The sequence below is a fragment of the Podarcis tiliguerta genome (assembly GCF_965153285.1).
Source record: "Podarcis tiliguerta genome assembly, chromosome: 8".
NCBI classification, from domain to species: Eukaryota; Metazoa; Chordata; class Lepidosauria; order Squamata; family Lacertidae; genus Podarcis; species Podarcis tiliguerta.
Window position 1 is genome coordinate 40,979,226 of NC_139541.1, and position 23,545 is coordinate 41,002,770.

At 43.3% G+C, this 23,545-nt stretch overlaps 1 protein-coding gene across 20 annotated transcripts in view; it reads right to left on the minus strand.

Annotated features, from left to right (window-relative positions):
• Positions 1 to 23,545, minus strand: part of ZFHX3 (zinc finger homeobox 3) — a 395,772-nt gene that overhangs the window by 168,293 nt on the left and 203,934 nt on the right. For 12 of the 20 annotated variants that reach the window (XM_083452376.1, XM_083452375.1, XM_083452372.1 and 9 more), the window contains one exon: positions 15,077 to 15,399. The exons of 1 other annotated variant lie outside the window; for it this stretch is intronic. The gene's annotated coding sequence lies outside the window, so the exon portion shown is untranslated. Of the gene's footprint in view, positions 1 to 341; positions 1,001 to 15,076; positions 15,416 to 23,545 lie in introns of those variants that run through there. 7 more of the 20 variants (XM_083452366.1, XM_083452362.1, XM_083452365.1 and 4 more) reach the window with 3 other exon arrangements.

Consider the following 23,545-nt stretch of genomic DNA (forward strand, 5'->3'; position numbering starts at 1 on the left):
CCCTATCGATTATGCAGATGGGCCGATCAATCTACCCTCTGCCGAGCCGAGCGCCGAGGCACTCCTGCCTGCCAAGGCGAGGCAAAGCGGAGAGGCAGCCCGCCCGCCCGCCGGACTCTCCTCCGCGCCTCGCCGCTGACCGGCGGCCAGCCCAGCCCGGGCAGCTCCTTCTTCTCCTCGTGGGCCGCCTCTCTCTCCTGCCTGCTTGCGATCGGTCCGAAACACCTGCGAGGGCGAGGGACACAAAGTTTGCCGGGGGGGCCCCGATCCAGGCGGGGGGCTGGCCGGGCCAGCCCCATGCAAAGCAGCCCAGGCGGGGCGGCGGAAAAGTTGCCACTTACGCGGCTGGCGGCGGCGTCCTCCCTCCTTCCTCCTCTTCTTCTTCGTCTCCCCCTCCTGCTGCTGCTCCGGCGAGGCGGTTAATCCCGGGAGAAGGCGGCGGCGGCGGGGCTACAGATCCCATGAAGGCTGCAGGATCGGCGCGCTCCGAGGAGGAGCCCGGGGTGGCGGTGACGGGACGAGGCGGCGACCGGAGCAGGAGCGACGGGGGCCAGAGCCAGGCGGGAGCCGCTTCCACTTGCGTCGCCGGCGCTGCTGCTGCTGCTGCTGCCGCCGCTGCCCAGCAGCAGCAGCAGCATCGTTCTCGGGAGCGGGCGGGCGCCCCCCGGAGCGAGCGAGCGAGCAGAGGAAGGAAGAAGCGGGGCGGGCGAGCGAGCGAGCGAGCGGGGGGCCCGGACAGGCGAGCGAACGAGAGCCGGGCTGGCGGGGCGGCCGGAGCAGGAAGCGCCCGCGCTCAGATCTGCTGATTGGGGAGAAAAAAAACTCTTTGGATCTTTATTCTGCTAATTAGTTTCCTGCAAAAAATGGCTGATTAGTGCAGTGCGCATGTGCCTCATTACCCAGGCACGACGGGAAGGGCTAATTAGCCACCTTCTGGATCAATAAGATTCAGCCCAGGCGGCGGCGGGGGAGGGAGCGCGCGAGCGAAGCAGGGAAAGGGGGGGGGGGGTGGCGGCGGCGGCGAGGAGGAGAGAGGGGGAGGAGGCGCGGGAGGGAGCGGGCAAGTGAGGAGGGAGATAGGAGGGGGGCCGGCGGGGCAGCCAGGAGGGCCAGAGGGAGGAGAAAAGGAGGAAGCTCTCCCAAACCGGGAGGGGGGAAGGCGGAGAGAGGGAACGGGGACCAGTCCGGGCCGCTACCCCCCCCCCCCGCATTCCATCGGGCTCCTCGGCCGCAGGGCCGCCTCCTCGTCCCCTCCCCCGCGGTGGGACGGGGCTGCAGCGGCGGCGGCGGGAAGTTGCCGAGAAAGTTGCTGCTCGGCGGGAGGAGCCCAACTTGGCCGCGGCCCCGATCCTCGGCCCCCGAGTTGGCCGGCTTTGCTCGTCTCTCGGGCTTCGGGTGTGCCGTCGCCGCAGGAGGAAGCAGCTGCATTCCTGCGTTCCCCACCAAAGGTCGCTTCTTCGCGGCCCCCGTAACGGGCTGCGCCGTTTCCTCGTGCCCCGCTGAGTCGCTTCGGCCAGCCGCCGGGTTTGGAGCCTTTGGAGGAAGCTTCCTCCCCGCCTCACCACCCAAGTTCTTTCCCCCCGGAATGGCCGAAGAAGTCCGGCAAGGCGGCTGGCGTGGAAGTACGGGAGCCGCTGGAGCGGAGATCTTCTGCCCTCCGCCGCGCTTTGATTCCCTTTTCGGAAGGGCGCCGTTCTGCCTCCCCTTCCAGCTTCCTGCATTTCTGCTGGGGTGGCGAGGCCGGCTCTGGACATGTTTGTTTGCTCAAAGACAACCGGTAAACGGGGACTGCCGAATTGGGACAGGCACGCATCCTTCAGCGGCTTTTTCCTTTGGGGTTGGGTGGCTTTTTAGAACGTGTCGCAGCGAATGCACCGAACGAACGGAGCTTTCTCGGTATTTTAGATGCTAGCTAACAGATTAAAACTGTACGTATTTAATTCGAGACATTCTGCAACCACTATTCGTGTGTATGTGATAACAAGTATGCATAATGGTGAATGTATCCGTAGGAGGCGTGCGGAGGTGCCGTGTCTGCCTTGCAGATATTTATGTGACCGCTTTCGGGTACTTGGTACCCACACGTTTGTTTTCTCTTTGTTTTAGTTTGATGGCAAAATGTTTTTTTAAAAAATAATTTTTCAAGAAATGAGAGTGCTGGACGCTCCTGGGTGCATTTTTTCAGTTTGTCAACTATAGTTTGTGCCCCTCATCCCTGGGGAAGGAAATCCAAATTGATGATCAATCTGTGTAGCAGGAATGCCTCCTACTACTCTTGGCATTTGAGCTCTGCAGAAAAGGGACAGGGATGGGGGCCAAACCAAAGTGCTTGGGTTTCTACTAAGGAAGCGAGAGAACATCTGGGGAGGTGTAGGGTGTTTAATCTTGCTGCAAATAGTGTCTTATCCAGAGATCATGGGCACCTCTTCCATCCCCAGTTTGTCTGTATGTGCCTCAGCCCAGCTAGCTGGCTTGTGTACTGCAGTCCTTCCATCTCCTTTCACATGTGGATTCTATCAGTGTAAACATGCCAAAGCACATCTGTCTGTACAATTAATACGATGATCCAAGCATCATTCTTTAATTGGCTTTCTCAGCTGTTCACCCCCCCCCCCCTTGCAGTCTTGTTCTGCTCTGATTTCCAGATCTAAGTTGCCCTAAATAGAAGGCTGCTTTTACCACTAAGGCAGAAGAAGGGTTAATATGCAGTAGCAAAAGAGTGGTGTGCTCTGGGGCATTTTTAGCTGCCTCTGGAAAAGGTGTAGGGGAGATAATCAAAACCTGGCTAACTATGGGTTTAAGCTTTGGCAGGTGCCAGAAGCAGAGGTGGAAGAACAGCTCTGACTTCTAGGCAGGATGGAAGAAATTGGAAGCTTTCTTCTTCCTAACGCAGAAGAGAACAAAATAGCCCAAAATGATGTGGGCTCAATAGTATCTCAGAGATCAAATAGAGGTGCTTGATACACCTTGTGAACTGCTGTATTTTTTGAAGTTTTTGCCAGATGGGTATTAAATTAAAAAAATACACTTATTAATAGAGAAATGTTCCTGGGTGAGCAGACAGCTCACTATAACTGCTGTGAACAACTGAACACATACATTCAGAGAAAATGTGGTGTTAACACTGGAAAAAGGCACATTGTAAGACACCCCCCCCCCCAAATTAAATATTTGCCTAAAGAAAAATAAAAGAAATGACAAACTTTTCTTTTGTGAAATGGCTACATAGGTAGGAGCACCTTGTGAAAACCAGCAAGTTTATTTAGCTTTTTTTGTCTCTTAAGACAAAAGTGCTGGAAATAGAAAAGGTGAGGTGGGGATTCTTGCTGTAAGGCATTTGGTCTGCCAAGCACTGATTTGGCTGAATATACCGTAGTCCCCCTCTGTAAACTGAAGTAGGAGATCCATAAAAGTCCCAAACATGGATGAGACTGACTCTTCACTCTAAACTGAGTTATACAAAGAGATCAAACGGTAAAAATTGAAGTAACTTGTGGAATAAAAGCTATTGGAAATGCTGCAATGTTGTGCTATTTTCGGATGTAGGACTGCTCCCCCCCCCCGCACCTGAATTAAACTGGGGAGGGGTACACTTAAGCCAGAGGTTACAGGATTGAAAGTTCTATTGGCTCAACTTGCCTGTTGCCTTGAGCCATGGTAAAGTTATACTGCCTTGGGGTCAATGGACTTGAGCTTCTTTTCTAAGATGTAACCTTCCTTGCTGGAAGACACCTCAGGGTATGTACAGTAATGTTGTTATTGTTGCTTGAAAATGTAGCAAAGGAGCGAGAATGCAGCTTGCAAAAGTAAACACATCTAATGCTGTGAAAATGTGGGTCAACTTAGATGTATGGCCACTAAGCTAGTAATATATTACTTCTGTATAAAGTTCCTAACAGTTGCTGCTAAACAAGTGTTAGGCATGGTACTAGTAAACTATTTGAAGGTACCATATTTATCAGAATTCCTATTCTCTCTGCTCCTTTGCAATGGATATGTGCAATCAACACCTAATACCAGGAGTATGCAGCCTTCTCAGCATTTCTTTTCCTAATTTAGCTGCACAGTCTATAAATGCTTTGATTGTATTTTGATTTGGAAATTTTCTTGTTTGAACAAAATCAACTCCACATCACAGGGGAGGAAAAGGAAATGGCTGCTGTTAAATAAGTAGAGCTGATGTATTAATGTGAGGGCTTCACAGATCAGAAACTCTTGAGGGCTGCTTCCCTCTACATGGCAAGTCAAAGCAGCCTCTGGGGCTGAGATGCAGAAATGCCACTGGGATCTTAAGAGGGGAGCCGGAGAGATGGACTGTTGCAAAGCTCCTCAAACCAGAAGGCTGATTTATATCAGCAAGTGTGTTATTGCTTAAAGTGTTGTGACTCGGGATCTGCATTTTTGTACAGAAAGACAGCAGAAGATCTGTTTACATTTCTTCTTGAGAGAAGTTTTCTCTAGCCTCTTCAAAGAGACTTTTTTCTTCATGAACACCCTATCCTCCCCCCCCCCCCCTGCACATAGTATCGTAGTCAATAAGAATGGGTGGCTATCAGTGAATTAAGTTACGCCTCACCTTTCTATATCATACTGTACAGAGGCAGCAATCGGGTATTGTTTCTAGTCTAATATCCCTGTTATACTAACATTTGTTACTAACAGACCTTGTATGACAGCCGACAATACAATGGAACTATTTTATATTTAATGTGACATTTTTAATTGTTGGAGAAAAAACTTTAATCAGTATAAATATTTGCTAAATTCTTTCTTATTCAAAGTCTTTGCTTATACACAGCTTTAGTTGGTACTGTCTGATTATTATATTGATGTCGACTTAAAATTTATCCCAATAAGCACAGTTACTAAGAGTTTGCACTGTTTGTTTAAGGAAAATTAAGTAAATATGGATTTAAATTAAAACCTAGGATTGAATTATAGGCTGAAGGTGCAGTCTCCCTTCCCCCGTACCATTAGAACTTGATTTGGTAAACCTATCAAATGATATTTTAAAAGAGTCCTTCTCTGCCTAAAGCTACCTTCAAAACCACAGCCTCACACACAAGACATCCTATAAATCTTTAAAGGAGTTAGATCCCTGGGTATATTTGCCTGCCTGCCTGTCCTTGTATGTAACTGGGAAATACCTGGTTTATTGCTTTTCTGCATGAAAACCTGAACCATTAAAAAAATTACACATATGTATTGCTATGGGGAAGCTCTTAATAGCCACTCTTTTCATTACCTGACATGCAGATACCTAGCTGCACAAAATCATGCATCCTAGCTTTTGATAGATGCAATACTGCAGGTACCTTGCTCATGATCATATATGTTCATCTCTCTCTGGAGCCTTATTTCTAAAGCTCAAATCAAATGAGGCCAAGAATTGCTTTAATATAGTTTTGCTAGATGCACAACCCATTGGACAAACATTAAACTTGGAGAATATTTATTTATTGTAGTATGAGGAAGTGTATGTGCAAGTCTTCTTGTCTGCAAACAGAACCCCCTTATTTTTCAGGGGGATGAGTAATAATGTTTACAAAAGTAGCTTACAGAGACCTAGATTCTCCAACAATTCCTCCGATCAACTGAAACCTGGATGGCAGTGGCATCTTCTCAGCTTTTTGAGTGCCAAAGCCAATAATTCTGCAGGTGCCAAGCTTTGAGATGCCCCCCTACCCACAGCAGTTTTATGAAAGTCTGTGTCAGTACTGGACAGCTTCCCGTCTGTCTTTGAATGATTTTGCGCGCGTGTGTGTGTTGCTACTTTTTTCATCAGGTGCCTTAGCTGAAAGGCAAGCCTAACTGGTCTGTACTCCGGTGCTATGGTCTGGACAGTGCTGAACCTGGCTTTCCTTTTGTCTTAGATGTTAAAGAAGTAGTACTACCTATTTCCTTCTCTCCCAACCGAAGCTGTTCTGCAGTTTTCTAGTGGAACAGCTAGATATTTTGGAATGGTGGACTAATGATCACTAGTCTGAATATTTTCCCCCATATCTCTATAAAGTCTCAATCCTGCAAACACCATACACACACTAGCCCTTATAGAGCTAAAAGGTATGAGTCCAGAGATGCTCCTGTTACCTGGCATAGTATGCTCTTGCTGCCAGGCTGAGAAAATGGAGAAGGAAGAAGGTAAGAGGTCCTCTCAAAAAAGCAAAAAGTCTGAAGTCTTTAACTGTTCCTCCTCTCCTAAAAGAGAGCCAATGCTGCAGGAAAACGTCTGCTCATCGTGCTGCTTAAGCCAGCACACTTGAATGATATTCTTCCGGGAAGTGCTTACTGCTAGCTGGAGCTGTGCTGTGTGTTCACTGTATCCTATCAGTATCCACCAATCCATTGCGAGTGCCTTCAGAGCTGTCTGTTAAGATAGTTCAAAAGCCTGCTTTTCCCAATAGGGGTTGGAGAGTGTGTGTACAAGTGCTTTCTGGGATAGCCTGGCATTACTGTTCTAGTTTCTTCAAAGAGAGTAAGAAATAAAATATTTTGTTGTTGTTTCTTTCTCCCCATTTGTTCAAGAGGCAAATACTGCTCTTCCCAGTTTCTGGCTTTAAAAAATCCTGTGCTAGTGTGTCTCCCTACAGAAGGCAGAAACAGGAGCACCATCCCATCTTTCCTTTACCGCCAACTTGTAGATCTGTATTAATTTGTCTTGACATAGATTTCAGACATCAGAATCCTGAGTGCATTTCTTAATTAAAATATGAATAATGGCAATTGAAGGTGCCACAATGTGAAAGAGTCAACTAAGCTTCAGTCCACTGAGGGTAAATTAGAGGTACACATGACAGCTCTAAGGCTGATAGGGGGTTGGAGTGGAATGTACCTCTGTAAACTATTACTGGGCTAAGTTCAAGGTGTTGGTTTTGGTATATAAAGTCCTTTACAGCATGGGACCAGGATACCTGAAATACTATACCCTGTATATACCCAATCACTGTGATCTGTGGGTGAGGACCTCCTGCAGACCCCAGCTTATGGGATGCCTTCCCCAGAGAGGTTTGCCTGGCACCAACACTCCATGATTTTTTAGTTATAGGTGAAGAAGCCCTTCCTGTTGTCATAGGACTTTTAATGACAATCTATCAGGTGCTCTAATTTTTCCACCAAGCTCTCTTTTGCTGTGTTTGATGCCATGTTTAAATTGTTTTGGCTACTGTGTTTTGTTGGTTTTAGTTTTTTTGTTTTGTTTAGCTTCCTGCTTTGTAAATTTTCTTTATTAAATATTAAAAGTGTTATTTTATTGTAAATTCTATTTTGGTATTTTATTGTCTATTTAAGCTACACATGAAATGAAAAGCACATATAATGGGTGTTCCATAAATAAATAAATATTTTTTACAAAATAATAATACATATATATATATATATAAATCTCCTTACCATAGAAGCAGAAGTTAGTAATAGCCTACAATTTTCTATGGACATTGCACTAACCTCCTTTGCATCACTAGACATATGCATATTTATTATTTTAAAATTTTATTTAGGACATATACTGAATTTCTCATTCAAAAGCCAGCGTGGGCATTTGTAGGTCCTATTCTCTTCAACAGACTCTTATGTTCAAAGTAGACCACAATCCTAACGTGTGAGTTATCAAGGTAGCTTAAGGCCCTTATCTGAGCTTGAGCTATCAGCATAAGTGAGACTGGAGGAACAAATGATGTTTCCATCTGCTTCCTGGTTGTTTTTAATTGTGTCCAATGGAAGGGGAACTAGTGGGTTGGTGGGAGTTTAGAGATACTCTGAAACATGTTTAAATCTCCCAATTTGAGGGTATGGTAGGGGAGTGGGAGGGTTTAGAATCCTCTAGATCTCAGCCACTTCCCAGAAATCCTCCCCTTTAAAAACTCTTATGACATCAAGTAGGCTAGAGCTTCAGAGGAGCCATCAGCACTGGAGAGGAAGGCTCTGACATCAGTGGGCCTCCCAAGAATCAGAACTGCACACTTTTCGTTATTAGGTGAATTTTATGCAGGTTTATGCAGTGGGGTCCTGCAATTCTGCAACCTGGCTGTCCCTCAGTTGTTATATTCCTCCTATACATTACAGGCAAGTTACATGAAGAGTGAGATCTTCACACTTTTCACTGCCTGAGCCTATGACAAGCACCTACTCTGAGCAGCTGCATGTGTTGCTGGTCCTCTAGGCTTGGGTCTTCTGCCCGTGGTTGACAGGAAAGGCTGGATGACTCGGCAGCCAGCATCAGGGTAGTGGTGAGACAACAATGACATCTTGTCTAACTGGACTTGCAGGGTAAGAGGGCCATCAGGTTTTCACACTAAGCATCAAGAGAGCAGCACTCATAGAAGCAAGCTACTAAACTTCAGCCACACTTGTTTTCATTCTGCAAAACAGAATCTGTCTGCTTGGAGTGTTCATAATGGGATAGCAACACACAGGCATCAGGATCTGCTACATGGGATGTCTATTCCTCTTGTTTGAATGGTGATAAGAAAAAGTGCCCAGAGGGGGCAGGGAAAGCAAATGCTTTTGGCTCCCAGTCACACTAGAAAAAGGGGGATGGAATGGTAAAGGGAACCCTGGTATAGCCCTTAAGTCTCTCAGTGGAGAGAGAGGAACTTGAAACTCTGACTGAATCTTTCTGAACAGTGAGGTCTCCCAGCTGAGTCTGCATGAGTAAGCATCTGCCAGAATCACAGGATTGGCTGAGCTTTATGTGAAGGCTTTGCTGAAAGGCTTGTTAAGGAAGCACTGCTGACCAGGCCATCCAATTGCATCATGCTTCAGAAACGAAATGTGCTGCAGCTGGGGAGTCACACGTTGGTGGCTTCCGGCAACAGAGGGATAAAATAACCAACTCTTTCCCACCCTTGGGGCCTGTGCCTCAGAGAATCTCCTGCACTTCCACCCAGCAGCTAGAGCCAATCTAGCAAGGAAAATGAAAGCACTTTCTGCTGCAGGCTGTGTGAAGTGGGTTGGAGGGACAGGTCAGTTACATCAACTTTCCCCAAAATAAAAAAATGCAACTATATATTAATTTATGAATGGCCTTTGGCAAATGTCAAGGTAATTTACAAACAAAAACAGCTAAATATAATTGCAATTTAAAAACAGCATAAAATGAACATCTAGGGCAGAGATTTTTTTTCATCCAGTGGATGTTAGTCTCATATTGCTTTTGTTATGTATCCTGTGGTGTGGAGTTTGAGCCTGCAGTGTCTAAGATGCTGCAAGATTCTTCACGTGCAAAGGTTCTGTGCTTTCCACTGAAATCCAAGGAAGCACAGGAAACACATTTGGTTTACTAGCACACTCTCTCCCATTAACCACGGTCCTCTACTAGTTCACAATACTGGACTACCTGGTACAGCAAGCCACCTCTCCATGATGTACCCAATAGCACTGGTGACTTAAGCTGCAGTCCTTTACTCACTTGAATACTGTAAATGCTGTTGAATTCAACAGGGCTTACTTCTAAGTAGAATTACACTATAAACCAGTGGGTTTTGAAAATACTGAGGTGACAGTAAAATGGCAAAATGAAGAAGTGGGTGCTTGCTGGGGCCTCTAGCATAAGGTGCATTAACAATTGTGGCTCTGGGGACCTGGAATCGTCCTGTTCTGAAGTTGTATTGAACAAGCACCTTTATCTCAAAATGCTCTGAGTTTCAGGAAAAGTGCTTTTAGCAGCCCTCCAAGCTCTTGAGTTCCCTGGCTTGAAAGTATCTCCTCTTTTCCCTCAGCCTCCTCCTTGGGGAAAACTGCTAAGAGTGTTTAGTTACAAGTATGGACCTACCCAGCAACAAACTTACTCCCTCCCTTCATCTTGCCTAGCAAAGAATTAAAATGCAAATCAGAATTGACGGGCCACATTTAAAAGAGAGGAGTCTTCATATCTGATTTTTTGTTTACTTGGGCTTTTAATTTTGCATGTGATTTGGGACTCCTACAAACTGGAGTTTTCTTGCTGGTGTATTCTGCAACATGTCATCCAAGCAATAATAGTGTATTAGTGATGGATATATACTAGACCATCTGCACATAATTCTACTTTATTTGTAGAATGCTTCCCCAATGTTACTGTGTTATTGCCATCTGGAGGGGAACTCTTGCATTATAGTTCACACTATGTCCTTTCAAATATATTTATAGGAGGGGAGTTATTGGGTTTTTTGTTCTTGTTTTTATTATGTATTTTGTGTTCTCATTTTGTATTTTTATGTTGTGAACCACCTTGTGATCTTCAAATGCAGGGTGATATACAAATTTGATTAATAATAATAATAATAATATAGCACAACAAAAGCAGGTCATAAAACCCCTGGAACATTTGTGGTATGAAAAGGTACTGGATTTCAGTAGGAAGCCATAGGACATGCACCTATTCCAAACAAAGCAGTATGATCACCCTGAACCATTTGAAGGTGCAAACAGTATTGAAAGCCAGGTTGCATATAACAGCCCCAATATTATTATGAATGTACAATTTAAAACATATGTATATCACCTCCTCCTTGCAGATTGCTCTTCTTGCTCCCCACGTCTGCACATACAAATTCCTGCTGACCAAGATCATTGTCCATAAGGCTTTCCTGCACTAAGTTATTAGTGTGGCTGCCCCTCAGTATTGACTATCTGCATGTGCAAAAGGATAAATCACTTCAGGTCTCAAAGGCTTCCTTTATCACACAAGCCATTCCTTGCGCAATAAAGAAAATCCTATACCTCATCTCTTGCACACAGTGATGCACATCTTCTTTCAGCATGATACATCTGTTGTGGGCTTGTTGGATTTCTACAGTATTCAGATGGTAATACTTTGTACCTGAGGTGAAATGGGGCCCTTCTCCAGAACAAGAGCATTTTCACTGTTGATGTGACTGTTCCCTGCAGGCAGTCCAGGGGGACTTCTAGACCCCAGAGGAAGTGAGGGAAATCCTAGCAGGTCCAGAATATGGAAGGAACCACCCATGCAGGTACCTTAGTTTTTCAAAGGGTCATTTATCCTGGGAACCATGTGGCAAGGTTTAGAGCTAGCACTGGAAGCTTTCCCTGGGCACTTGGGCCCACAGCCAAAACATGCAGCTTAAAGGAAATGTAAAAGACACAAGAACCTAAAACTGTTTATTTTAACTCTCAGAAAGGCAGGGAGATGCTGGTGCCTCTGGATACTGCTGGCAGCCTAAGAAGTCAGATTCTTGGGGGAAAGGTTATAGCAGCTCATTAGAGTGCCTAATAAAACTGTCTACAGATGTTCACTGCCCATCCTGATACTCTTTGAAAGAATAGGACCTGAGTAGGTCCCAGATAAACCTGAATAGCATTTCATCACTCATGCAGCATTCCTTAGAACTGCACTAACAGAATCGCCATGATTACAGGGCCCAGCAAGCATCCTGCTATGTGCTGACTGAATGCCACCTGCAAATATTGGTAGAAAGATGGTGGAATGTTGGTGGTCATTAGTCATTACATCCAATATCAGTGGGGCTTGTGAAACCCATCTTGCACACACACTGCCAACATGAAGAGGTACATCTTGTCTTTGTGCTCCATACATCTACCCCAAAAGCTAGGACTACAACTTCCTATCACTGCTGAGATACCCACAAGGAAACATATAATGCAATCAATGTTAATCCTGAAGACAATACATTGGTTGGTATGGAAGGAAGAGGCAGACAACACTAGAAAGGGTAGGAGGTTTCAAGAGAGACAAACAAGGTTATATGGTGAGAGATAATTCAATTGTTGTACACCCATTTATTTCCATCATTAAACTACAACCTAGGCTTCTATGGGTGGGCTCTATATGAAACAGAGCTGAGCCAGCTGAAAGCAAAAGGTGGCAGATCCCTAGAGGAAAACCAGCAGGAACCATATGTCAGGAGTGCTCTGATGGTGTTTCCTGCTTGGCAGGGGGTTGGACTCGATGGCCCTTGTGGTCTCTTCCAACTCTATGATTCTATGATTCTAACTAGGGTGTATACAGTTTAAGAGAAATCTGCCCTAAAAGGATATTGAGGGTGAAATTGTTTATGATTGCTCAAATGTGGAGAGGCACCCTATAGGTGTTTATAGGCTAATACAATAAGTTTCTGAGCCATGGTGAGTGAGCTGGAGTGCTTGGTCTTAGAGGAGAGCAGAAATATAGTGAGCATAATGGAAGTCTGGTGGAAGGGAGAAAACCAGTGGGACATGGTTATCTTCAAATACAAATTCTATAGGAAGGACAGAAAGGGAGTGCTGAAGGTAGTGTTGCTCTTTATGTCAAAGAGGTCATATGAATTCAGCACACTAGAAATTCCAAAAGGGATGGACTCCTCCACAAAATCACTGTGGATGGTAATACCAGGCTTCAAAAGTAGTTTAGTACTGAGGATGTACTACTGTGCCCCCAATAAAAATGCCTAGGATTAACTTGAGGTGGAGCATGACACCAATGAGAAAGCCAAAAGAGGAAGTGCTGTAGTAATGGGTGGCTTCTATTATCTTCACATAGATTAGATGCATGACTGTTCGAGTAACTACAAAGAAGGAAAATTTCTAGATACCCCAAAATTCTGTGTCCTAGAATAGTTGGTCATGGAACCAGCCAGCCAGACAGTGACTCTGGTCTTAATCCTAAGTGGCACCCAGGACTTGATGTGAGATGCAAGTGGTATTGAATTGGTTTGGAACACTGATTATAATACTATCAAATTCAACAAACAGTGGTACCTCTGGTTACAATCTTAATTTGTTCCGGAGGTCCGTTCTTAACCTGAAACCGTTCTTAACCTGAGGTACAACTTTAGCTAATGGGGCCTCCCGCTGCCGCTGTGCCGCCGGCGCACAATTTCTGGTCTCATCCCGAGGTAAAGTTCTTAACCTGAGGTACTGCTTCCAGGTTAGCGGAGTCTGTAATCCAAAGTGTTTATAATCCAAGGTGTTTGTAACCCGAGGTTGCATTGTATGTTTAAATGGAAAACTGCTGAGAAAATCCAACACCATCACATTTGACTTCAAAAGAGGTGCATCTGAAAAATGAGGTGACTGGTAGAAAGGAATATGAAAGAGAAAGTCAAATGGATTAAATATCTCCAAAATATCTGGAGGTTATTCTCAATAATAGAAGCTCAGCTAGAATGTATAATACATTCAGGAAAGGCAACACTAAGGCCAAGAGGATGCCAGCTTGGTTAATGAGCCAAATCAAGAAAGCTCTTAGAGATAAGATTGCTTCCTTCAGAAAATGGAAACCTTATCCAAATGGGGAAACATACACACCCCTTTTCATCCAACTAGTTCTCACCAATCCCTGCCTAGTTGTTATGCTCTTCCAAAATCAAATCAGAGACAGTAGGTATTTTCCCACTCACCAACCTGGCAATCATTAGTAGTAACACTACCTAAGTTATTGGGGATGGAAGACAGGGCAGAAGGGGAGACAAAGTGCAAGTATGGCCCCATCTCATCACCTGATGTCTCTGTCCACTACCATAGCACCCTCTGCTGATAACACCAAGTCATACAAGGTGATTAAAACATATCCCCAAGCTGGGTGAATGGGCAAGTGTGTTTCAATGTAAGCAAGTGTAAAATGATAGAAATTGGGGTAAGAAAAATCCTACTTTCATATATACTATTCTGGTCTTACCCGACAGTGACAACAAATCGTAATGTCGTGACGAATAGCTGAATGACAATGTATGCAGCAGCTATGAAACAGACAAATTAAGAAAGGAATCAAAATAAAACTGCCAATATCTACGGTGCAGCAACTCTTGAAATACTGTGTACAGTTCTGGACACTGTGCCTCAATGATGTTGCAGAGCTGCAAACAGCAAGAAAATGATCAGTGCCTTGGAGCAATTCTTATTTGAGGAAAGGTTACAATATCTAAGGCTTTTTACTTTAGAAGAAAGGTAAGTAATAGGGGGCATAATCGATGTGTAAAATTAGGAATGGATTTCTTATAAGATTAGAACGCAGGGCTACCCAATGAAGCTGAAGATTCAAGATGCACAAAAGAAAGGGCATCTTCACACACTGAGTATTGTGGGCCCAATTTTATGGAACTTCCAACAGAGGATGGATGGGTCCCTTTCCTGTTGAGTATGTGACACCTAATGAAGACTTTTTGTTCCATTGGGTATTTTAACTGAATTCTGATTTTATCGCTTTAATTGATTTTTATTTTCACTGCATTGATTTATTTGTGTAAGCTTGGAGACTTATCATAATTAAGCTGTATATCAATTGTGAAAAATAAAATTATGGAATTTGTAATGACAAGATGTGGTGATGTTCACCAACACAGATGGCTTAAAAGCAGGGTTAGACAAATGCATGGAGAATTAAGCTATCAGTGGCTGTAAGTCATGATGGCTCTTTTACCTCCAGTATCAGAGCCAGTATGCCTCTAAACACCAGTTGCTGGGGACCACAAGTGGGGGTGGAAATGCTATTGTGTTCATGTCCTACTTGTGGATTTCCCATAGGGATTTTTCCTCATGGCCTATGGGAAGTTCACAAGCAGGACATAAGCGCAATAGCATTCTCTCACTTGTGATCCCCAGCAACTGATGTTCAGAGGCACACTTTGATATAGATAGCATATAGCCATCATGATTAGTAAAAAGACCTAGCACTATGGTCCCATCTTCATTTTAATGACTTGTTATCGACAAAGAGACAGAGTGGCAATCCTCCCTAACTGTGAAAAGAGTTCATGTTTCAGTCTGTTCTACCCTAACACCTCTTCTGAAGATTTTTTATGAATTTAATTGTGGGAGGGGTGGATAAATGTGAAATGGTGGCTCACGGTATTATGAGAGTTACTGCTTTAGAAAATTTGATGATTTATTTACTTATGTATTAATAATTGTATTTTACTGATTTGTTAGGTATTGTTAAGGATTATGTTATTTTGTGGATTTCTCTCTCTCTCTACCTGTTGTAAACCATCTTTTGACTCATGGAAAGGGTGGTATAAATAACTAACAATATGTATGAAAATGTTATACCGTCCTTCTATTAAAATGACAATGGTGGTGGATGGGATACAATACATTAAAAACTCAGCAGGAAAAAATGAAAATTGCACCATGTGCTTCCTACCTGTTGGTGTCTCTTGCACTTCCTTTCTAGGCTCTTCTTTTCATGCGTCTTTGAGATCCAGATGGTAGTAAGGAGGCCCAGAGTCACCAAGTGGGCATGAACAGTTTGATTCTGCAGATTAATTGACTCTTTGGTGAATTTCTGTATGAATTTTTTCAGACCAATCCCTTTACTGTTTCATAGCATCTTTTGGTTCTGGTAAAGTCTAATAAATCAAAGATGAAGAAATAATTTCTGCATCTGATTGTCCAGCTGATGGATGAAGCACAGAGTCTGCGATTGAACTCCTCTCCAGGTAGGTCCTTGGTAAGGACTCTTCCATCCTAAAATAAGAGAAGACTACATTGGCTCCTTGAGATGGGAACTAAACACAGCTCATAAGTTTTTTACAATCCAGCTCCCTACCTACAGTATATATTTTAACCCACTGAGAATATAATATACTGCCATTCCATAACCCCTACTACCATATAACTTCATTTCTAATGTGTCTTAGATTATCCAGGGATGGATATATGTATAATACTTGAGACCAGTGCATTCCCTGTGAAAAAATATTTCTCTGAAAGGACATACAATGGGAGCCAGCTAGTGCAGCACCCAGGAAGAAGATATTGATGGGGTTTAACAGCATGCAGAATATGGAAAGGAGAGTCTAAAAGTCAATAGAGCATGTTTTGTGTTCCAGCACTGTAGGAAGGAAGCAGTTGTAGGCAAGAACCTCAGTAATCTGAAAGCATTGCACAATTTGCAAAATCTGAATTAAAGGACCAATGATTCAGAATTTTATTCCATTTTATGAAATACTGAATGAAAGGTAAGTTTTGGTGCCATAAGTGGTAAGTGTCTGATTCTTCCAGTTAGGATGCATGCAAAAAAATCCCTGCTAATGTTATTAGCAGAGCCACTCATCTCCTTACCAGGTTGTGGCCCAGATAAGCCACCCTTTTGCGCCTCCTGGAGCCCCTCAGCCTAGTTTATAGCCCTTCTGCTACTTCTTACTTGAGACATCCAATAACTGTCTCCTCTTATTAGCAGTTTTATCAATAAGGACTCAGCTATCGACAGGCTGCAACTTGAAAAATACAGCCCAACTGTCCCTGGAAGAGCATCTGAGGACTGCTCAGCTTTTAAGGTCTCATTGCATAAAAGCTGAAGTGAGTTCTTACCCTTCTAATCTTTGTCCCCTATTCCAGCACTGTAGGGATGGTCCACACTGGCTTGTGGGCATAGTTCAGGCTGGGTTAATTAAGCATATTGAGCCAATAACCTTCCATGTTTGGATAGTGATATTCATAATTTAATGTATTGCTGCTGAAACATTAGCCTGTCAACAAATGGCACCATGCCACAGAAGTCTTAGTGCTGACCACCTTTCAGTAAAATGAGTGTATTGTTAAAGCAGGCATAAATCATTTATGGTTATGGCTCTATTGTCAAACTGTACATGCAAATAAGCAGTAACTTGGGTAATTTATTTTGCCTTTTGGAGATTATTTTCATGATTTTATTATCCCATTTTATGATTCATAGGCACTGGCCAAATGCCATTTTGTGCCTTTTCAGTGCTTTGCTGCTATTCTGTTAGTCGTCTTCAAAACAAGAGGGAATCTGGCATCAGCACTGTCACAGTCCCACCAGCTTCCAGCACGGTTGGTGGAAATCCAAGCATCTTATTGTGGATACACCATTCCATTCAAAATACAGGGAAACAATTGACAAGGCTTTATTGGAAAGATGGTGAATGGAAGAAGTTTTAGATTGGAAACCTCTTTGGCTAGAGACCTGTCAAACCTGTTCTTTGTACAGCCCTATGTTTATGATATTTAAACACAAACAGCAACATAGATGGGGTGTTCTACAAGCTTTCAGCCCACCAGCTGATGAATGGATTCATGTATAGACCAGGAATGAAACCTCAATTGGCTTTTGGAGCACTCTGGCAATTAGCTGCAAGATTGCTGATGTTTCTTCTTCTTCTTTTTTTTAATTAATCCTGCTCTTCAGCCAAAAAAGGATCTGGAGCAGCTAATGGAACACATGAGGGAATGCACAGGATTCAGAATATGAAAATAAGCAACAGCAGCACTAAGCAGGCATCACAGCATCCAGGAAGGGGAACCTGCAGCTGATCATTTTCAGCAGAGGTTGAAGATTGTGGTAAATCTGTACATAGGGTAGAAGACTTGAAATGTTCTGTGTCCTGATGCTTACATAGCATCTGAAGTCACCCTTGTAAAATATTGTGGTACTTTGCTTGTCATTTATTTATTTTGTTTATTTAAACAATTTATATACCACTTAATCACAGTAATCTCAAGTGGTATACAGGAAACCAAATACAATAAGACTAAAATGAGTTAAAACAATAAAATCAGAATTTAATTTAAAATAGTCTTATTAAAATTTAATTTAAAAAGTATTCAGTAAACACTGGGAGTTCAACAGGAAGGGGGCCTGTGTGATCTCAACTGAAAGGAAGTTTCATAAAATTAGGCCGACTATACTGAATGGGCAGCTCCTTGTGGATACAATCTGTGCATCTGAGCCATGGGGGACCACCAACAGTGACTACCCCAAATACTTCAGTAATCAAACAGGAATATGAAGAATCAGGCAATCCCTGAGGTATACTGGATCCAAGCTGTTATGGGCCTTGTAAATAAGAACAATGAACCTGGCTGGGTAGCATACAGGCACCAGAGTTATGTGTTGGCAATAGTCTGTCCCAATCAACAGTCTAACTGCAGCATTTTGCATAAGCTAGAGTCTCCAGACCAGGTCCAAGGGTAGCCCCACATAGAGCACATAGCAATAACAGAGTCCTGAGTGAATCATAGCAGTCAGACTATTCCTGTCCAAGAATGGTTATAGTTGGCATACCAGCCATAGCTAGTAAAAGGCGCTCCTAGTCACTGAGGCTACCTTGATCCTGCAGCAACAAGGATGGATTCAGGATAATTCCCCAACTCTGAACATGTTCTTTCAGAGGGAGTGCAAACCTATATAGAACAGGCAACTGGCCTATCTCCTACACATGGGGACCACCAATCCTCCATCCTTCTGTCTTCCCAGGGTTCAAGCTCAGCTTACTGGATCTCAACTCCACAATTGTGCTCAGACAATGGTCCAGATTTTGCACAGTATTTCTTGACTCAGATGTTATGGAGAAGTAGAGCTGTGTGTCATCTTTGTACTGATGTCACTTTGCCTCCCAACTCCAAAAGAGTGCACCCTGTGGCTTCATACAGATGTTGAACAAAAATTTGAAATAGATGATAGACAGATGATAGAAAGAAAGAACCGCATTGAGAACAAGATTGCATGCAGTGGTACACAGTAGTGCAAAGACCATTAAACCAAAAAAGCTATCTTCTAATGCTACTCATTGGCAACACCTTTGTAGGTAGCAGTAGAACAACAGTAGAAAAAGGCCCCTGATACCCAACCCACAGAGCCAGTCCATAAGGATACCATGGGTAGTGGTATCAAAGCAGACAAGAGATTAGGCAGAAGCATAGAGGCACTTCTCCTGTCCCACTCTCGATTCAGGTCATTTAACAGGGCAACCAAGACTGAGTCAGTCCCAAAACTGCACCTGAATCCAGACTGAAACAGATCTAGATAATTCATATCCTCCAGGAACTCCTGCAACTGCACAGCCAGCATTCTTGTCACCACCTTCCCCCAAAAGGGGTATTTGCAACCAGGAAGTAGTAGTTATATACCATGGAATCTGGGGTGAGCTTCTTCAGGAGTGGACACACTACCACCAGTTTAAAGGCAGTAGGCATCACACTGTGTTGTAAAGAATGTGTTCACCATACCCTGGAAACATCCAGCCAGCCTCACTCCCCACGACTAGCTTTCACCAGCCAAGATGGGCAGGGGTCAAGAGAGCAAGAAGCCAGTTGCAGCATTATAAGAGTCCTGTCCACATCATCATAAACTGAAATTGATCCCTCAGAGCATAGGAAGGCACTGCATTGGACACCTCAGCTGGAACACCAATGACAGTGGCATTGAAGGTACTATGGAGCTAAGTTACTTTATCCTCAAAGTGTAGTGCAAATTGATCACAGCATGCTGCTGAGTGCTCCAGAGGCCCATCCACTACTTCTGGTACAACTAGCCTATAGAACACCTGAAACAACTCTGCTGGATGGTTCCCTGAGGATACAATGGAGGTAGAAAAGTAATTCTTCTTTACCACCTTTACTGCTGCTTGGTAGGCAGAGTTATGTGACCTAACAAGCATTCGGTCATCTTTGGACTGAGTTTTCCACCACCTGTGTACTTGGGAAAGGGTGGTGAAATTGGGTGCATAACGTCATTGGAAATAAAAAGTTTGTCCTTATCTGCCACCATGAGCTTCTTTGTAGCATTCTCGGGGTATCTACTCACTTGGAAACCTCTCAGCTTAGGAGGTACTAGACTGATGAAGTTGGAATGAACTTCCATCTACTCACTAATGTGCATCTGATTAACTTATATGAACTATTAGATGCATGATCCTAACGTATTTTCCATGAGCTGCTGATTCCATCAATATCAGTATAATAAATATCATTCACTTTAAACAGTTATTGTATTCTTGTGCTGGATAACTCATATATTGTATTAATCTCTTCTGTTATGCTGATTTTTTAAAAACGCTACTTTGCAAACCTCTTGCAATAATTCCATGGCCCCTCAAGGCATCCACAGCTCACTGGCTGGAAACCACTGAACTAAAGAATACAGATATTAGTAGTGTTGCCAGAAGATTCCCCAAACCACTGGATAAAGTTCATATCCACTGCTGAGGAGGTTCAGAGTGACTATCCAATTTGAGGATCAGTGAGATCTAAGCACACAGCCATTCAGGATATGGTTCAGCATTATAATTACCTCATCACCAAACTATTGAATTAAGCCTAATCTTTCTGGGCAGGGCAGGACTGTTTCATTTTACCAATAAGAAGGGACAGTTATTCACTGCAAGTCGAAGAGAGAATGAAAGGAACAAGAAAAGCAAATTATATAAGCTCACTGTGAGTACAATAAATTTTAGAAATTAGGACTGTTTCACACAGGCAAACATTGGTTTGTCACTTAGGCTACAAACATAACAGGGAGCTGCAGCCAATCCTGATTAATGTACCTGTTATGGTACACATGCTTGTCACAGTAACTTTTTGTATCATTATGTGGTACACTTAAAGCATCTTAGATGCACACTTAAGAAATGTCACCTGTGTTGTAGCTCTTGCACAGGTTGTCACATTGATCATCATGCGCTATAAAGATCAACATTCCCAAAATAAATTTTTGACCTATTGCTCAATAATACAGCTTATGCAATTCAAAATGTTTCTGGTGATGATCCACTGAACCTTGACTGAACATAGAAAAGGCTTAGAGCCAAAGCCAGGGTTGTTCACTTTAAAACTGCTCTTGTGGTCTGGAGAGTGTCTCAGGCAGCAGGTGCCAGGAGACTCTATGCCAAAGACTCTGGAGAGCCACTGCCACCCACAGGAGACAGTCCTGGGCTAGACAGATAACATCATATACTGCATTGGATTTCAAGGCAGAAGAAAGGTGGGGTAAAAATGAAAGAAAGGACTGTCTGGGAGGGACTACAGATCTCCTTTGCCAACTATGACTACATTTTGTGCTGCACAGCCAAAAGCAGGAGCAACCATTACTCTCTTAGCTACAGCTACAAGAGAGTTAAAGCTGAGGTTTCTAAATTGCTCTCTTGAGGTCTTATTACTTGTTGATTAGCTCCTTTTGGGGACTGCATCAAACCTTCTACAATAATAAACACTCCCTTCATTGGGAATTCTGTAACAACCTCAACTGCCCTGCAGCCCTCTATCCTTGCCTGGAAAAGGCAGCGACATATGTGAGAATTGCTTCCCCTTTTGGGTTGTGAGTTCTGGAAGTGGGTGGACATATTGATCTGTGGAATATTTAACAAGCTTATTGAGAGCAGATATACAAGTGTCAGGTTTGTATACTTTCATATTTAACTTCTCAATCCTAAAAGTCTAAGCAGAAACAAAAGTGGTCTGTGTACCTGTGGGAAAGCATTTAAGGTAGCTTGGTCCTTGGCTGCTGTCAAAAACAAGCTGCTCTTTGACAAACCAAGTTTCGCACTTGTGTGATGCTGGTCTTGAGCAGCATCACCCCTCTGCTCTAGTTAGTTAGTGTTAAAGTGCCAATTACAAGGACAAGAAGCAACTCTGGAGAATACTGTGGATGTGGGTCAGAAAAGATGAGCAGAACTGGTAGGAGGTCCTACCCTGAAGATTTCTAAGTAAAATTTGGCCTTCAGCTTGGCAAAAGCCAAAGCCATGCCACTGAAAACTAATTGTTTTGCTGAGATGACTTATGCCATTATTTGGATTACACTTACAATTCTAAAAGAAAGCGGAAGGAAAGACAGAATCTCAAGCACAGGGGACATTGTTCTCCGTTTCTGATATCTGTGTTTCTCTCCAAAACAGGGCATGGGGCCTCCCTAAAATCCTCTGTAATGAATTAGCCTGAAGTTATCTCAAGTCATTGCCTCAAAAGAGCCAGCTACCTGTTGGAAGAGAGGTCTGATCGATGCGAACTAAAGCAGCCGTGCGTGAGCTGTTACACAGTGGTTAGTATTGATCAGAGCTAAAGGCTGCCGATAGGAATGTAGAGGGAACTGACAGGCGGAGAAGAGGAAAGGAGGAAACTGCCTTCGCTGGTGGCAGTCATACAGAGGAAAGCCGATAAAAAGTCAATTCCACTTAAGTTAATAGCTGCTAACTAAATATTTTGGGGGGCAGAGCCTTCCCTCTGTTCCGGAAGTGAGACATCAAGCAAGAGCTGGGCATCGACAGATGAGATCACAGAAAGAGTTGTGATGGCCAGTTGAGCAGAATGAGAAAGACGTAGGCTCCACACAATCTGCTAAGCAAAACCTTGCTGTTGCGTATATCAGAGGGAAGAAGCTGAAAGGTAGCAAACAGCATGGGACCAGGGGCATCTGCAGGATTTTTTCTGGGATAGAAGGCACAAAGTAAAGATTCCAGAGTAATAAATATGTGCACACACACACACACACACACACACACACACACACACCTTTTCTTAAAGTTCTGGCGATTGAGCAATGGTGAGACCCAAACAGACCTGACCTCTGAGAAACAAGCATTCAAGCATTCAAGGTGTGGTTCAAGTGAGGAAGAAGCTCACTAAGCAAAGATGAAACTTGCATATCCCAGGGGCAGTGGAATAAGCAAATGAGGCGCTGTGGAAGGAGTATAATTTGGCCACAAAGAGTAGCACAGATATTGCTGCACATTTCTAACATTTAACTTGCATGCCTGTAAAAGTAAAATTTTGCTACAGAACATCAGGGATAAAACCAGGAATCAAACTGTGTTTTGTATAGAATGTATATAATTTACACATGATATACACATTTAAGCATTCACCATCACATTTTCTCTCCCTTCTCCCCCATTGGGAACCGATCTTCTTACATGCACTGGAAAATGAAAATGGACATATTCAGTTTTCTTCCCAATTAGTTAATTGCTGGGTTCTTCTGTAATCTGCACTTGCTGAAGTCTCTCTTCTGACTTGAGTAAAGTTAACTTTTCTTTCTCTCTCTCTCTTTTTCTCACACACAAACAAGATTTCTATTAAGTGGACAGTTTTACAGAATTAGGTGTTAAAACTGAACATGGCATTGATCATGCAGACTTGGGAAACTTGGGTCCTGATTCCAAAGACTAGGAATAGTGTGGGGATCTTTTACAGCCATATGCTTTCTCAGACTCTGGGTGGAAGATTCATGACTGTATCAGGCTCCTGGTTTTAAATCGTCTCAGTCACTCTTGGGTCTGCTACTACTGCTTCCTTAATGGGTCTTGCTGAACTCAATTGTATGCTTAACCAGTGTGACTGACAGAAATCCAATGCTGACCACTTCATTATGTGGTGACCTTGCCCCTCTTTCCTTCTGTCTTTCTAATTCCCCATCCTGGGCAGTGCCCCCTTCCTAATGAGAACTCATTCAAGGTCAAGACCTTCAAGCCTTCACTTTTGGGTGCAAAGTTCTACTGTATCCCAAGAGAAATTCTGCCACTGGAAATCAGCACTTTGAAGTGCAATCTTCCCCAGATCAGTTTGGTACAGTTTGGGTGGGATTCTATTTCACCAATTAATCTCTCATGATCCATCTGCACCCCAATAGGCATGTCTGCTACTGTTCCTCTGTAGAAAGAAAACCTTCTTAGACAAATCTTTTTTAAAAAAGTAATACTGAAATAGATGACATCCCTCTGTGGTAGATCAAAAGTGGTTCAACCAGTCTCACGGGAAGTGTCTACACTGATTATCAATATAAATAACATAATAAATAAAAATAGTAAAAGAAACACTAATTAAAAATTGTAAATCACTTGCACCCCTCTCAAATATTCCCAGGTCTTTCTGTACCTG